This window comes from Pecten maximus, chromosome 1 (assembly GCF_902652985.1).
Source record: "Pecten maximus chromosome 1, xPecMax1.1, whole genome shotgun sequence".
Taxonomy (NCBI): Eukaryota; Metazoa; Mollusca; class Bivalvia; order Pectinida; family Pectinidae; genus Pecten; species Pecten maximus.
The window spans coordinates 20721649-20739545 of NC_047015.1; the positions used below are offsets into that span (position 1 = coordinate 20721649).

A 17897-nucleotide genomic window follows, 5' to 3' on the forward strand; every position below is an offset into this window, starting at 1 on the left:
ATATTTCATAAATCATGAGACAAGATCTATATGGTTAGACAGAGGACATAATGTATTAATCCAGAGACCAGCCATGTCCCCCTGTGTCAATATTTAACACCACACCAGCCATATGGCAGCTTTACTTCTTGCAGGTGCTGGTTGTTTAGGAAACTAATTTTTCTCTGCGTGACAACAATTCAAAAGGTTATTGATCAAGAAGACATATTGCAAAGGTTTGAAATTTGAAAAAATGGCAAATATTTGATTAAAACTAGATTTAGGGTTAAAGCATTATGCTGTTTGTAATGTGGTACTGTAGTAAATCTGGCCACAGACGTCTGACCGTCTGGCTAAATGGGTCTGTTCTCTGCCATGGGAGACTTCCTGTGGTTGAAGATTATGTGTGATCTAACTCTTTATAGATAAAACCTCAATCTCCACACCTGGTTCTAATCTATAATGTAACAGATATATCAGCTTTTCATGGTCATGTTTTGTCCTTTTTTCCCCCTTCATTGTCAGACTGTATCTTTATATATATAATGCATTCATTATAAATAAAAATGTTTACTTATCTCCTTAACAAAGACCATGAGATAAGTTTGGAGATATCAAAATAGCATGAAAAAATATATCAATTCCTGAACATGCATCAGCTATAAATAAATGTATTCCGTCATTTGGACAGCATGATACACCAATACACACATGCACGAACTGTAAACATTTCAAAATAGCCATGATACATAAGAGTCTGTACCATGGTACATGTTCCTGGTGTGGAGGTGTCCACTTGGTTAAGGTCTAGACTACCACTTTGTTGTGTAACCATTTGTGTAGAGGTCCAGTCTGTACAAATATGTGCTCCTCTGTGGTACCAAAATGTACCAACCTAAATCCACTCTGGGACTGACCCCTCCTATAGATGTATAACCACTTACATACAGGTCACATATAGGAACAGACAGTTAGTGGTTTTATTTCATAATTACACATGACAGAACAGCAGGATGACTGTTTTAAACACACACAGAACATCCCCCTGTATCTTTATAAGCTGCCAACAATTTAGATCAAAGTGTGGGTATCCCACTCAGGCTTCTTAATGCATATTAGTGAATATGTTTACAAGTTTTCATTAAAATGTATCAGTGCGTGTAAATGATAATTTCTTTCCAACATCCAGAAATGTCTGGCCTTGTTGTTTACTGTGTACCCTCTAGGATAGGTACGGTAATATCAGGCTGTAGTTGACCTATGTGTCTGGCCTTGTTGTTTACCGTGTACCCTCTAGGATAGGTACGGTAATATCAGGCTGTAGTTGACCCATGTGTCTGGCCTTGTTGTTTACTGTGTACCCTCTAGGATAGGTACGGTAATATCAGGCTGTAGTTGACCAATGTGTCTGGCCTTGTTGTTTACCGTGTACCCTCTAGGATAGGTACGGTAATATCAGGCTGTAGTGTACCCTCTAGGATAGGTACGGTAATATCAGGCTGTAGTTGACCCATGTGTTTGGCCTTGTTGTTTACTGTGTACCCTCTAGGATAGGTACGGTAATATCAGGCTGTAGTTGACCCATGTGTTTGGTCAGGCCTCCTGTTACAGAGCCTGGAACTGTAGACAATGAATACTGCTACTCACCTGATGTGTTATCTCTTAACAGCCCTTTGTAGCCCACATCACAGGGCCAGGGTTCTAACAGCCACACAAAGTCTTAATCTGGAAACAATAAATGTAAAAAAAATATCTCAGTCACTGTATTGGTAGCAATTAAAGGTGGCCAAAGACCACAGCACAGTATAATCCCCCAACATTGATTAGCATTGAGTAATAGGTGGTGGGACCTAATCACTGTGTACAGGCGATGGAGGTTCATACTTATACCTTACGTTTGTGGGGACTCTCAATACAACTTCTATACATAGTGCCAGTCTAATAGGCATTACAACTGGACAGTTTCTAATTAAGGTTTTAAGGACTATATATAATGAAAACTAAGATGTCAAGAAAGAATATTGTTGTCAATAATCAAAATATAAACACTCAATTTGAGAATAATAAACTGTATGTATATAATTTTTATGTACCTCACCACCTGTTACATATAGTAAATGCCAATGCATCGTTGTTACAGACGGATTGATATCCTATGTATATATATATATATATATAAGGGTCAAAGAAGTAATATGAACAGTATAATCCAGATAAAATTTAACAAACCTTATTGTTTACACTGTTTGAATTACTTCTTTGCCCCATATATATATATATATTTTAACATAAATTTTCAAGATATTTTTAGCAACGAAAATCCATAGCGCAACAAGATGTAATTTGTAAGTACTTATTGACAAAATATTTCATTAATAATATTTTCATGACACATTTATTGTTCTTCCACAATATTTATATAAGTTTAACAAATTGTTTCTTGATCTCGATCATTTCAAAGTATGTTGTATTGCTTGGATGGTACCGTATATTGTACAAACTTACGAAATAAATATCACAAATATGGTCTATACTAACACTAGTATGTTTGTTGGGTTAATTGCCCCATGAACAGCCAGGGTCATTTTGAGACAGGGTCTCCTTGTAGAAGTTGGTGTCTACCTAACAAACTTGTGTACATGCACTCACACAAACTTGTATAAATGAGTAGGTTCTTGACCATAACACAAACAAGAGCTGATGTAGAACGGCATAGCTCATCTCACAAATGTTTGTCAATAAATAATCAAAATATATAAATTGGTATTGTTTTGCATGTTGGATAAATAAGATTTATATTGTGTACAACTAATTTGCGATACTCAACCTTAATTGACATCATTCATAAAGAGGTGCAAAATCTTTGATATCTTAAAAAATGCAAAAAATGTTCAAAACGTGTCATAAAACAGGGTTTTTTTTTTCAAACCCCACCCCCACCCCCCAAACTCTAGTACAAATATAAAGTGATGTGTTAATGCCTTTCAACAAAATGTTAATATCAGATTAATAGATCTTCCTCTTCTTCAAAGAGACAAACTAAAAAGTCCCTGCTGTAAAGATATTCACTACAGTTTTGAATAAATTTGCAGGTAAATGAGGTCAAGGTAATTTATAATGTAGGACCATTACAGGTGTGTGACAAATGGACTCAAAGTGTAGCTATAAAACTGTCCTGGGACTATTGCCTGTCAATGTAAGTACATTCCAGACAGTGTAGCTGATAGTGATAGTCTGTATCACCGATAGACACCTGTAGATAGCTGTGTAGCTGATAGTGATAGTCTGTATCACCTATAGACACCTGTAGATAGCTGTGTAGCTGATAGTGATAGTCTGTATCACCTATAGACACCTGTAGATAGCTGTGTAGCTGAGTGATAGCCTGTATCACCTATAGACACCTGTAGATAGCTGTGTAGCTGATAGTAATAGTCTGTATCAACTAGACACCTGTAGATAGCTGTGTAGCTGATAGTGATAGTCTGTATCACCTATAGACACCTGTAGATAGCTGTGTAGCTGGTAGTGATAGTCTGTATCAACTAGATAGCTGTGTAGCTGATAGTGATAGCCTGTATCACCTATAGACACCTGTAGATAGCTGTGTAGCTGATAGTGATAGTCTGTATCACCTATAGACACCTGTAGATAGCTGTGTAGCTGATAGTGATAGTCTGTATCAAGTTGACACCTGTAGATAGCTGTGTAGCTGATAGTAATAGTCTGTATCACCGATAGACACCTGTAGATAGCTGTGTAGCTGATAGTGATAGTCTGTATCACCTATAGACACCTGTAGATAGCTGTGTAGCTGATAGTAATAGTCTGTATCACCTATAGACACCTGTAGATAGCTGTGTAGCTGATAGTGATAGTCTGTATCACCTATAGACACCTGTAGATAGCTGTGTAGCTGATAGTGATAGTCTGTATCACCTATAGACACCTGTAGATAGCTGTGTAGCTGATAGTGATAGTCTGTATCACCTATAGACACCTGTAGATAGCTGTGTAGCTGATAGTGATAGTCTGTATCACCTATAGACACCTGTAGATAGCTGTGTAGCTGATAGTGATAGTCTGTATCAACTAGACACCTGTAGATAGCTGTGTAGCTGATAGTGATAGTCTGTATCAACTAGACACCTGTAGATAGCTGTGTAGCTGATAGTGATAGTCTGTATCAACTAGACACCTGTAGATAGCTGTGTAGCTGATAGTGATAGTCTGTATCAACTAGACACCTGTAGATAGCTGTGTAGCTGATAGTGATAGTCTGTATCAACTAGACACCTGTAGATAGCTGTGTAGCTGATAGTGATAGTCTGTATCAACTAGACACCTGTAGATAGCTGTGTAGCTGGTAGTGATAGCCTGTATCAACTAGACACCTGTAGATAGCTGTGTAGCTGATAGTGATAGTCTGTATCAACTAGACACCTGTAGATAGCTGTGTAGCTGATAGTGATAGCCTGTATCAACTAGACACCTGTAGATAGCTGTGTAGCTGATAGTGATAGCCTGTATCAACTAGACACCTGTAGATAGCTGTGTAGCTGATAGTGATAGCCTGTATCAACTAGACACCTGTAGATAGCTGTGTAGCTGATAGTGATAGTCTGTATCAACTAGACACCTGTAGATAGCTGTGTAGCTGATAGTGATAGTCTGTATCACCTATAGACACCTGTAGATAGCTGTGTAGCTGATAGTGATAGCCTGTATCAACTTGACACCTGTAGATAGCTGTGTAGCTGATAGTGATAGTCTGTATCAACTATAGACACCTGTAGATAGCTGTGTCTGACAGTGACTGTAACACTACAGATAACTAGTAGATTAGCTGTGTAGCTGATAGTGGTATGCCTGTTCAACTGCACACCTGAGATACTTTAGCGTATGATATGTACAACTGATAGCCTGTGTAGCGACAGTGAATAATCCTGTGTCACTTGTTACACGCTGTAGATACGTGTACATTGCAGCTGACAACATAGCCGATAATCTTGTGCAATACGATAGTCCAGGGACCAGTAAACCTGTATATACTTAGATGGTAATAGTGGATATCTTATCAACTGGTCACCTGTAGATCAGAGACTGTGTGTTGATGTCTGTTCAAGCATGAGTAAGGGCCATCTGTAATAACTGTAGTGATAAAATGATAAAGCTGATTGCAATAACCGTAGATAGCTGACAATGTTTCATAGAGTTGTAAACAAAAGATAGTGTAGTGATGTGATGTATATATAGAACGTGATACTGTTTGTCTGTGTGTAGTTGTTACCAATTGCTCGCAGAAGCTGTGTAGCTGATAGTGATAGTCTGTATCAACTTGACACCTGTAGATAGCTGTGTAGCTGATAGTGATAGTCTGTATCACCTATAGACACCCGTAGATAGCTGTGTAGCTGATAGTGATAGTCTGTATCAACTAGACACCTGTAGATAGCTGTGTAGCTGATAGTGATAGTCTGTATCACCTATAGACACCTGTAGATAGCTGTGTAGCTGATAGTGATAGTCTGTATCACCTATAGACACCCGTAGATAGCTGTGTAGCTGATAGTGATAGTCTGTATCAACTAGACACCTGTAGATAGCTGTGTAGCTGATAGTGATAGTCTGTATCAACTAGACACCCGTAGATAGCTGTGTAGCTGATAGTGATAGTCTGTATCACCTATAGACACCTGTAGATAGCTGTGTAGCTGATAGTGATAGTCTGTATCACCTATAGACACCCGTAGATAGCTGTGTAGCTGATAGTGATTGTCTGTATCAACTAGACACCTGTAGATAGCTGTGTAACTGATAGTGATAGTCTGTATCACCTATAGACACCTGTAGATAGCTGTGTAGCTGATAGTGATAGTCTGTATCACCTATAGACACCTGTAGATAGCTGTGTAGCTGATAGTGATAGTCTGTATCAACTAGACACCTGTAGATAGCTGTGTAGCTGATAGTGATAGCCTGTATCACCTATAGACACCTGTAGATAGCTGTGTAGCTGATAGTGATAGCCTGTATCAACTTGACACCTGTAGATAGCTGTGTAGCTGATAGTGATAGTCTGTATCACCTATAGACACCCGTAGATAGCTGTGTAGCTGATAGTGATAGTCTGTATCACCTATAGACACCTGTAGATAGCTGTGTAGCTGATAGTGATAGTCTGTATCACCTATAGACACCTGTAGATAGCTGTGTAGCTGATAGTGATAGTCTGTATCACCTATAGACACCTGTAGATAGCTGTGTAGCTGATAGTGATAGTCTGTATCACCTATAGACACCTGTAGATAGCTGGTCAGTGACACCAGGACTGTAAGCACTACAATTAGACTAGTAATTAGCTGTACTGGTATAGATGGTATGCTGGTCAGACTGCCCACGTCAGATAATTAGTACAACATGACCTGTACTACCCAGTACAAACCCTGGTCATTGTTTACATACAGCTAGAGATCGGTTACATTGCCAGCAGGCCAACATTAGCTCAGATCAAATCTGGGCAATAACGATAGTCACAGGGGACCGTAAACCTCGGATATCACTTAGATGGTAAAGTGGGATATATCTACTGGTTCTACTTATCAGAGACTGGTTTTATCTTCTGTCTAAGAATGATGTTAGGTGGCCATCTGTATAAAATGTATGATAAAAATGATAAAGCTAGATTGCAATAACAGATTAAACTGACAATGTTTTCATAGAGTTGTAAGAAAAAGATAAGGTATTGTTGAATTATATAAGAAATTGATCTGTTTGTCCTGTTTATTGTTACCAGATTGCTTCGCACAGACGTCTCATCAATACTGTATGTGGGAAAACAGTTTAAATTCCATCTGTCTGACAGGTTAACTTGAACACATGACAATAGGCTGGTATGACCTGACCTTCTAACTGATGTGGACATATTACATCCAAGTGGACATTCAACATCCTTTTCACCAAGGAGCTTATACCCACACCAAAGTGTTAAATTTTTCATCAATAAATGGGAACCAAGTTGTACTCAGCCTCATAAAGAACCATGATTTTTTTTTTTAATTTAGCAATTTACCAACATATAAATGTTATATTTTCTTGTTCTGCAAGAAGTCCCACCCCTCCCCCTATCCTTGTTTTGCATGCAGTAAGCCCCTCTCAACCACCATATCATTGTCTTGCAGAAAGCCCCCCCCCCCCCCCCCCCCTTGCCTCTCTTCTTCAGTAAGCTCCCCTCCCCCACTCTACCCTTCTTTTATAGTAAGCCCCCTTCCCCTATCCTTGTCCTGTAGTTAGGCCACTCCCCCACCCTATCCTTGTCCTGTACTTAGCCCCCCCCCCCTCCCTATCCTTGTCCTGTAGTTAGCCCCCCCCCCTCCCTATCCTTGTCCTGTAGTTAGCCCCCCTCCCCCTCCCTATCCTTGTCCTGTAGTTAGCCCCCCCCTCTCCCCCTATCCTTGTCCTGTAGTTAGGCCACTCCCCCACCCTATCCTTGTCCTGTAGTTAGGCCACTCCCCCACCCTATCCTTGTCCTGTACTTAGCCCCCCCTCCCCCTATCTTTGTCCTGTATTTAGCCCCCCCCCCTCCCTATCCTTGTCCTGTAGTTAGCCCCCTCCCCCTCCCTATCCTTGTCCTGTAGTTAGCCCCCCCCCCCTCCCTATCCTTGTCCTGTAGTTAGCCCCCCTCCCCCTCCCTATCCTTGTCCTGTAGTTAGCCCCCCTCCCCCTCCCTATCCTTGTCCTGTAGTTAGCCCCCTCTCCCCCTATCCTTGTCCTGTAGTTAGCCCCCCCTCCCCCTATCCTTGTCCTGTATTTAGCCCCCCCCCCCCTCCCTATCCTTGTCCTGTAGTTAGCCCCCTCCCCCTCCCTATCCTTGTCCTGTAGTTAGCCCCCCTCTCCCCCTATCCTTGTCCTGTAGTTAGCCCCCCCTCCCCCTATCCTTGTCCTGGAGTTAGCCCCCCCTCCCTATCCTTGTCCTGTAGTTAGCCCCCCCCCCCCCCCCCTCACTATCCTTATCCTTGTCCTGTAGTTAGCCCCCTCCCCCACCCTATCCTTGTCCTGTAGTTAGCCCCCCTCCCTATCCTTGTCCTGTAGTTAGCCCCCCCCCCCTCCCCCTATCCTTGTCCTGTAGTTAGGCCACTCCCCCACCCTATCCTTGTCCTGTAGTAAGGCCCTCCCCCACCCTATCCTTGTCCTGTAGTTAGCCCCCCCCCCCCCCCCTCCCTATCCTTGTCCTGTAGTTAGCTCCCCTCCCTATCCTTGTCCTGTAATTAGGCCCTCCCCCACCCTATCCTTGTCCTGTAGTTAGCTCCCCTCCCCCACCCTATCCTTGTCCTGTAGTTAGCCCCCCTCCCCCTCCCTATCCTTGTCCTGTAATTAGGCCCTCCCCCACCCTATCCTTGTCCTGTAGTTAGCCCCCCTCCCCCACCCTATCCTTGTCCTGTAGTTAGCCCCCCTCCCCCTCCCTATCCTTGTCCCCCACCTTATTTTGTGTCATATGCCACCCCAACATCACAGTTGAGTGTAATAATAGAAAATATTCTCAGGTCCCTGTGATCATGTTTGCATGTCTACATTTATCAGCTGTGACAGATACGACCGATACAATTTCATTTTATACTCCTGTGAGATGGTATCATTTTTATATAGAATATGCTGGCAATGACTTCCTTTTTCAAAGTCACCTCTACACCTGTTCACTGTGGTGTTATTTACCTGTGACCAATCATGTACTGCCATCTAGGTGGACGTTTTTGTTGCATAAACAGAGGGATCATAAACTATACAAACTGCAATAACCTGTGCCAGAGCATAGATTGGTTAAAATCTGAAAGTCAAAGAACACAATAAAATTAAGTTCTTAAAATATTCACAACATCTGTAGATGCCATAAATACAGTAAATTTGGTCAGTACAGACAAAAACAAATGTATTCTCCTTAAATTGAAATGGATCACTGGTATTATAACACTGGAAAAAACATACAAACACTTCCTCCTTAAAACTTCCCTTTAAGTCAATTCGAATTCCCAAGCACATCTATTGGTCCTGATAAACTTCCCAAACCAATATACAGAAATATAAGGAAATAATTCTAGGGGTGGTACCCCACTTATAGGTTACATATAATCTACAAAGACAAAAACACTATTATCTATAACATGTCATCACTGTTATGTGTGACATGTCATCACTGTTATGTGTGACATGTCATCACTATTATCTGTGACATGTCATCAATGTTATCTGTGACATCGCATCAATGTTATCTATAACATGTCATCACTATTATCTGTGACATGTCATCACTATTATCTGTGACATGTCATCCACTGTTATCTGTGACATGTCATCAATGTTATCTGTGACATCGCATCAATGTTATCTGTGACATGTCATCACTGTTATCTATAACATGTCATCACTATTATCTATAACATGTCATCACTATTATCTGTGACATGTCATCCACTGTTATCTGTGACATGTCATCACTATTATCTGTGACATGTCATCACTATTATCTATAACATGTCATCACTATTATCTATAACATGTCATCACTATTATCTATGACATGTCATCACTATTATCTATGACATGTCATCACTATTATCTGTGACATGTCATCAATGTTATCTGTGACATGTCATCACTATTATCTATAACATGTCATCACTGTTATCTATAACATGTCATCACTATTATCTATAACATGTCATCACTATTATCTATGACATGTCATCACTATTATCTATGACATGTCATCACTATTATCTATAACATGTCATCACTATTATCTATAACATGTCATCACTATTATCTATAACATGTCATCACTATTATCTGTGACATGTCATCAATGTTATCTGTGACATGTCATCACTATTATCTGTGACATGTCATCAATGTTATCTATAACATGTCATCACTATTATCTGTAACATGTCATTACTATTATCTGTAACATGTCATCACTATTATCTGTGACATGTCATCAATGTTATCTGTGACATGTCATCAATGTTATCTATAACATGTCATCACTATTATCTATAACATGTCATCACTATTATCTGTGACATGTCATCAATGTTATCTGTGACATGTCATCACTATTATCTGTAACATGTCATCACTATTATCTGTGACATGTCATCACTATTATCTGTGACATGTCATCAATGTTATCTGTGACATGTCATCACTATTATCTATAACATGTCATCACTGTTATCTATAACATGTCATCACTATTATCTATAACATGTCATCACTATTATCTATGACATGTCATCACTATTATCTATGACATGTCATCACTATTATCTATAACATGTCATCACTATTATCTATAACATGTCATCACTATTATCTATAACATGTCATCACTATTATCTGTGACATGTCATCAATGTTATCTGTGACATGTCATCACTATTATCTGTGACATGTCATCAATGTTATCTATAACATGTCATCACTATTATCTGTAACATGTCATTACTATTATCTGTAACATGTCATCACTATTATCTGTGACATGTCATCAATGTTATCTGTGACATGTCATCAATGTTATCTATAACATGTCATCACTATTATCTATAACATGTCATCACTATTATCTGTGACATGTCATCAATGTTATCTGTGACATGTCATCACTATTATCTGTAACATGTCATCACTATTATCTGTGACATGTCATCACTATTATCTATAACATGTCATCACTATTATCTATAACATGTCATCACTATTATCTGTGACATGTCATCACTATTATCTATAACATGTCATCGCTATTATCTGTGACATGTCATCACTATTATCTGTGACATGTCATCATTGTTATATTAGTAACATGGTATCATTGTTATATTAGTCACATGGCATCATTGTTATATTAGTAACATGGTTTCATTGTTATCCATAATATGTGGCATCTGACTGTGATATCTGAACAGTAGTTAAGAGTGTCTGACTATGATAGTGTAAATATACTACACAGGTGTTTCTCCTTGTCAGTGGCACCAACAGTCAAATCACTTTGTTCTAATCCACCAGCTAACATGACAATACTCAAATTCAAATTTTACCACAATATCTGTAACCATCTTCATGCATATAAAATTTTGCCACTTTCAGACAAATTAAGAACATTAAGTAAAAGTAAAGGGAAGTATATCATTCCTGTATAATTAGATTCTTCAAAAACAAGCAGCCATTGAGATACAGTTGCCCTGGATACAGTGTTGGTGATGAAAAACCTTTGATATCAGTGAATCTGTATCGAAAAAATGGGTATCAGGGATTCACATCAACTCAAGAGCAAACAACCCCATCAACAGTTCAAAAGGACAATATTTCCCATACAACAATCTGAAAGGACTATATTACCCACACAATAAAACATCCAACAATCTGAAAGGACAATATTACCAACACAACGATCTGAAATGACAATATTACCCACACAACAATCTGAGAGGACAATATTACCCACACAACAATCTGAAAGGACAATATTACCCACACAACAATCTGAAATGACAATATTACCCACACAACAATCTGAAAGGACAATATTACCCACACAACAATCTGAAAGGACAATATTACTCGCACAATAAAACATCCAACAATCTGAAAGGACAAAATTACCCACACAACAATCTGAAAGGACAATATTACTCACACAACAAAATACCCTACAATCTGAAAGGACAATATTACTCACACAACAAAATACCCTACAATCTGAAAGGACAATATTACCCACACAACAATCTGAAAGGACAATATTACCCACACAACAATCTGAAAGGACAATATTACCCACACAACAATTTGAAAGGACAATATTACCCACACAACAATCTGAAAGGACAATATTACCCACACAACAATCTGAAAGGACAATATTACCCACACAACAATCTGAAATGACAATATTACCCACACAACAATCTGAAAGGACAATATTACCCACACAACAATCTGAAAGGACAATATTACCCACACAACAATATGAAAGGACAATATTACCCATACAACAATCTGAAAGGACAATAATTACCCACACAACAATCTGAAAGGACAATATTACCCACACAACAATCTGAAAGGACAATATTACCCACAAAACAATCTGAAAGGACAATATTACCCACACAACAATCTGAAAGGACAATATTACTCATACAACAATCTGAAAGGACAATATTACCCACACAACAATCTGAAAGGACAATATTACCCACACAACAATCTGAAAGGACAATATTACCCACACAACAATCTGAAAGGACAATATTACCCACACAACAATCTGAAAGGACAATATTACCCACACAACAATCTGAAAGGACAATATTACCCACACAACAATCTGAAAGGACAATATTACCCACACAACAATCTGAAAGGACAATATTACCCACACAACAATCTGAAATGGCAATATTACCCACACAACAATCTGAAAGGACAATATTACCCACACAACAATCTGAAAGGACAATATTACCCACACAACAATCTGAAAGGACAATATTACCAACACAACAATCTGAAAGGACAATATTACCAACACAATAAAACATTCAACAATCTGAGAGGACAATACTAGCCACACAACAAAACACCATACACTCAACAGTCACAGTAGGCAACACAATATCATACACTCCACAGTCACAGAGGGCAACACAATATCACACACTCCATTGTCACAGAGGGCAACACAATATCATACACTCCACAGTCACAGAGGGCAACACAATATCATACACTCAACAGTCACAGAGGGCAACACAATATACACTCAACAGTCACAGAGGGCAACACAATATCATACACTCCACAGTCACAGAGGGCAACACAATATCACACACTCCACAGTCACAGAGGGCAACACAATATCACACACTCCACAGTCACAGAGGGCAACACAATATACACTCCACAGTCACAGAGGGCAACACAATATACACTCCACAGTCACAGAGGGCAACACAATATCATACACTCCAGTCACAGAGGGCAACACAATATCATACACTCCACAGTCACAGAGGGCAACACAATATCACACACTCCATTGTCACAGAGGGCAACACAATATCACACACTCCACAGACACAGAGGGCAACACAATATACACTCCACAGTCACAGAGGGCAACACAATATACACTCCACAGTCACAGAGGGCAACACAATATCACACACTCCATTGTCACAGAGGGCAACACAATATCACACACTCCACAGACACAGAGGGCAACACAATATACACTCCACAGACACAGAGGGCAACACAATATACACTCCACAGTCACAGAGGGCAACACAATATCACACACTCCATTGTCACAGAGGGCAACACAATATCACACACTCCACAGACACAGAGGGCAACACAATATACACTCCACAGTCACAGAGGGCAACACAATATCATACACTCAACAGTCACAGAGGGCAACACAATATACACTCCACAGACACACAGTATTATGATATCTTAAGTGTTTTGACACAGTGTATCACAATTTGTCCTGCATTAGCCAGCAGTCCTGACATTTGGTCACTAGGACAGAGTCTAAGAAAGGACAACTTAATTCTCCCATCATTATATTAAGCTCAGAAACCCAATTGCTTTTATCAGAACAGAGAAGTAATTTCTCCCCATTCACCACCAGAAGGGGTATACCCTTTTTTAGCATTTCATCAACAACTAACTTTGTCAGACTAATCATGCAGAAAGGCCAATGACAAAAAATGAAGTGTTTGCCCATCTTACCAACTGTTTAATGAAGTAGTAACGCCAATCATGGCAGTGTGTCCCAGAATGTCGTTAATACAGGGATGTAATTCCAACATTTCTGATCACCACACTTGGAACAGTAGATATACATCAGGGTGTTGATTTCATTCAGACTTTGGTGTGGGTTTTACATTACTAAGTCTACCAATGAATCGATGGTAAGGAAATGAAAAGTTAAAAAAAAATAATGCACTTTAAACTAGATCTACTCTTCTGATATCTGGGAGAGGAAGGTCTCATTGTTTAACATAAAACCAAATTTACTAGTAACAACTATGCCACCATCTTTAATATAAAACACTTAATGTCACAGTTTTCAAGGTAGCAATGTTTTATCAAGCCAGTTTTACCTATAGCTTGTGGTGATTGGTTGGCAGAGATTCACAAAACTATATAGGGCAAAATCTTTATTGTAGCAGAAATCAGATATCACAAATTTAACTGCCAAAATTGATAAAAGGGGCATAAATGATATAAAAAAAATTCATAATAGTGAGCTGAAGTGTGTAAATTCAGAGTTAATACATTGAAGGATTCCAAGAAATTCGGATTTAGAAATACAAAATGGACAGACATGCAGCCAACAAGGTGATTCCATTCTACTTACTCTATTGTATGTGAAAATGAAAAATTAAAACAAAAATATATAAAATATTGCATCGTAAACAAGCGATTTGCGAGATTTTAATTAATATTACAGAAAGTGAATATTTACACTGCTATGTAAGAGATAGTGTATAAATGTACTATTTTAAGTAATTATTGTTGAGAAGTTACAAATTTCTAACTTATTTCACACATAGAACCATTTTTTTAACTTGCAAAAAGAATGTTAAAATCAGTGAGAAGAAAACCTAAGGTAGCTTACCGCAAACTGGCAAATAAATAATGAACAATGAATAAAATCATTTCATTTGATCCCCACAAAACTATGGAGGTAAAAATATATAGATATTAAGGTTGAAATTTGTTGAAAAATCATAAAATGGCATTTTATTTTGAATACCTCAGGCCAATGATTGGGTCACATTGACTATCTGATAGAAATTGATAATGATCGAGTCAGTACTACCATAGGAATATTACCCTGATAATTGATATTAACCAATAATAAATAAATAATCTGGTAAATCTGAGTATACTCTACATGATAGCTGTACCTACCCTAACAGGATATATTCATCAATAAATATATATATATAGGTATACATATATAAAGGAAAACGTGACAACATGTCTTTAGTACTTTTATCACATCCTGGCAATTTTTCAGATTGTTTATGTGGTAAATACATCTGTAATATAGTACAATGTATAGTTGATGAAGACATTGTGTATTGTTTAAATATGTAAACATAACATTAGTGATATCAACTGTATTTGCCTCGTTGATCCTCCTCTATCTACAGGTCACATAGTGTTACTCTTGGGTGTAGCCTAAAACTCTACAGGAACAGATGAATGAAATGAACTATTTTGAAAGAGAAGAATGTCTGCTATGTTGATATGTTACCATATACTAAATTAAGTGTTCTATTTTTGGCCAGGTATCATGAGTATACACAGCTAAAATAAGGAGTTATGTCTCGATCAGCCTCCATGCTTGGGTGATCGCTGCCATATAAACTATCAATAGGATTTACAATAAATACAAGTTGTGTAACAGACTTTAAGTTGCTTATGTTAGATATAAAATCACAGTGGTAAAGGCCAACAGAGGACATTAGGTACTTGTATATTTACCTGATAGCTGTACACATGTTAGTTTACACCTGTTAATGACCTTCGCATTCCAACACCTGGGCATTTACGGTAATCTTAATCCCACATCGACTTACACACACATTGGTCCTCTTTTTAAAAGACTATGAACTGTCTGCAGTCATACCTTACTTAAACTGACCGCAGTACCTCCCTATATCTGACCACAGTCCTTGGTCAGTCTCCTCCCTGACAGGTATAATTACAGGTGAGTAAAACACAGGTGACCTACTTTAAACTTACCCACAATATATAGTATAATAGTGTCCTAGTCCACCGGCCTAATTGTACCACCACCAAACACTGCTGTGTTCTTCAAATTACATTAGATCCAAATTTCATCACACAACCAGATTACACATTAATCTGGGTAGGTAAGGTACTGTAAGTGTTGGCTTGTGACCAAAAACAGTCCAACATCTTACAAATATCACATTACATGGTAGGGTCCCACAGGTGTTTTTACACTACTCCCTCGAACAGCCCTTCACTGTCTGGCCAGAAAGATGTTTTATTTTAGCCATGAACAAAGTTTTAGACAGGTGACAGACACCCACATACAATACCTGTGTGGAATGTGGGGAATCTTGTACAACATTCATGAAGATAGAGCATGATCGGAAGTGAATATTTATGAATGATAGTGATCTAATGTTAAATAGTTTACCTGTAACCAACCTCATAACTATTACCTATCCCTATCTGGTGATATATATGTGAGAAAATTGAGGAAAAAGTACAGGTGTAAACAAATGACTTACCTGTCCGCCGGGGTATTATACTTCCACTTGTAAACACGAACTAAGCACTACCTGTACATAGCTGTCACCTCTACCATACAACTCCTAGCAGTACAGAGAGCAGCAGAGAGAGTCGGGACTGGTGTGGTGGTGTAGGTGGTAGTAGGACAGCTGCTGTACTGTCTATGTACAGCCTTTAACACTGCCCAAGATCAACAAGAGTTATCTCTCCTGATCTAGTTGACCCTTGTTAACTTTGGTTTATAACCATGCAGTATTAAGGCTCTAGTTTCTGTATGTAAATTACTATAAATCAGACTCATTACAAGTAAACACCAAGGATTAAAGAGTCAAGAGGACTCAAAAATACAGACCTGTATCAAAAACATGTCTGGAATTAAAAGTCTTCTTCTTGAGGTTAAGAAATCATGGAAACAAGTCCTAATGCAATGTCAGCCTTAGGATGTATATATTACATCAAAATGTACCTCTCCTCCCTAATGTTATATGTATGTGACCTAAAACCTTCCTTAAGGATGATTGTTACTTAAAACTGTATCTTTCCCCTCAATGTCATCCATTAGGATGGATGTTACTAGAAACTGTACCTCTCCTCCTCAATGACATCCTTAAGGATGTTTGTTACTTAAAACTTTATCTCTCCTCCTCAATGTCATCCTTAAGGATGGATGTTACTCAAAACTGTATCTCTCCACCTCAATGTCATCCTTAAGGATGGATGTTACTCAAAACTGTATATTTCTCCTCAATGTCATCCTTGAGGAAGTTTGTTACTTAAAACTGTATATTTCTCCTCAATGTCATCCTTGAGGAAGTTTGTTACTTAAAACTGTATATTTCCTCCTGAATGTCATCCTTAATGATGTTTGTTACTTAACTCTTTCCGTACTCACGACGACTACACACATCACAAAAACGTGCTCTTGTATCCTTCATGACGACTACACACGTCGTAATTAACATGCCTTCCATCCTTTGTGATGACTCAAATCGTTGGAAAACATCGCGAAAGATGTTGATATTACTTGCTGTTTCAGCATAGTCATACGAAGGAGTTGACACGGAAATGATGTTTTTAAGAAATAATAAGCAATGTAAATATTGTATTGATGGATTATTTTACATACCAGAAGCATGTTCATTCGTTAACCAGAAGCATGTTCATTCGTTAAGATTGTCCATTTCAAAGAATTCTGCCGGTTCATGCCGGGTTGTTTACATAGCTACAAAATGGCGGCCTCAAATTTACTTTCGTTTTCTGTGAGATTGTGGAGGTGTTAAACACAATAAAGCTATTAAAAACGATAGAATATATATAATTGAGTAACGTTTATCATCAAAATAAGTAAAAAATACGTAAAATATTTTTACACATCGAAAAAACAATGTTTTGGCTGCATGATTACTTGCACACGTGTGACACATGTGCCGATCAACATGTCATTTCCCCCGATTCTGCCTGGTGATTTCGCCGTATTTCAAAGGAATAATTGGGTAAAAGAGTTTCCGTACTCAGTACTCGGTCCATATGATGGACTTCATTTAATATTAAGAATCACACAACAG

The 17897-nt window shown here is 38.4% G+C and overlaps 1 protein-coding gene across 4 annotated transcripts in view; it reads right to left on the minus strand.

The window, feature by feature from the left end:
• Positions 1-16489, minus strand: part of LOC117327415 — a 70178-nt gene extending 53689 nt beyond the window's left edge. The window contains exons 1-2 of one of the 4 annotated variants that reach the window (XM_033884398.1): positions 16332-16489; positions 1627-1704 (exon numbers count right to left, since the gene is read on the minus strand). The gene's annotated coding sequence lies outside the window, so the exon portion shown is untranslated. Of the gene's footprint in view, positions 1-1626; positions 1705-15552; positions 15666-15813; positions 16076-16331 lie in introns of those variants that run through there. The other 3 variants (XM_033884405.1, XM_033884414.1, XM_033884430.1) reach the window with 3 other exon arrangements.
• Positions 16490-17897: the final 1408 nt, after the last annotated feature.